Source organism: Dipteris shenzhenensis, chromosome 27 (assembly GCF_047967505.1).
Source record: "Dipteris shenzhenensis isolate YYH24624 ecotype China chromosome 27, Dip_SZ_1.0, whole genome shotgun sequence".
Taxonomy (NCBI): domain Eukaryota; kingdom Viridiplantae; phylum Streptophyta; class Polypodiopsida; order Gleicheniales; family Dipteridaceae; genus Dipteris; species Dipteris shenzhenensis.
The window spans coordinates 40,537,058-40,537,608 of NC_141622.1; positions in this window are offsets into that span (position 1 = coordinate 40,537,058).

Here is a 551-nt window from a genome sequence, read left to right on the forward strand (position 1 = left end):
ATTTGCAGAGTGAGAAACTGCCAAAAGACGTCTGCAAGGTGGTTGCCTGGGGTGGCACCTGCTAGTCTGAAGAGAGGAAATAGGAAGACGATGAGGTCTTCAAAGAAATAAAATTGCCCCTAATCGTAGCATAATTAAAATGACATTGATAAAGTCGAACAAACAGTTGGTCATGAAAGGCCAGATGTACCTAGGTATCTATTTTGGGGGCTTCATCTTTGGTGCCGATTCTGCTATGCACAGAACCATCCAGAGAGTTGAGGGTGGAGACTTGAGCATGTAAAAGAGGTTTTCTGGGACCTAGTGTTCATGAAAAAGAGCGTTTATAAGATTTTGTGATGTGGATGTTGGACTCTCCCAGGGTTTACGTGGGGCTTGTATCTTGAAAGCATGTCATGCGAGAGAAAAGCAGATTTCCCAATGAGAAATCGATAAAACTCTTGACTCACTTGACCTTGACATTGAGGCTGCTGCATTTATGTGTGGCAACAAGAGTCCTGTCACATTCGCCCTCGTCTCGAGGTTTCTATTACCCTCTCTGTCGTGCTTTG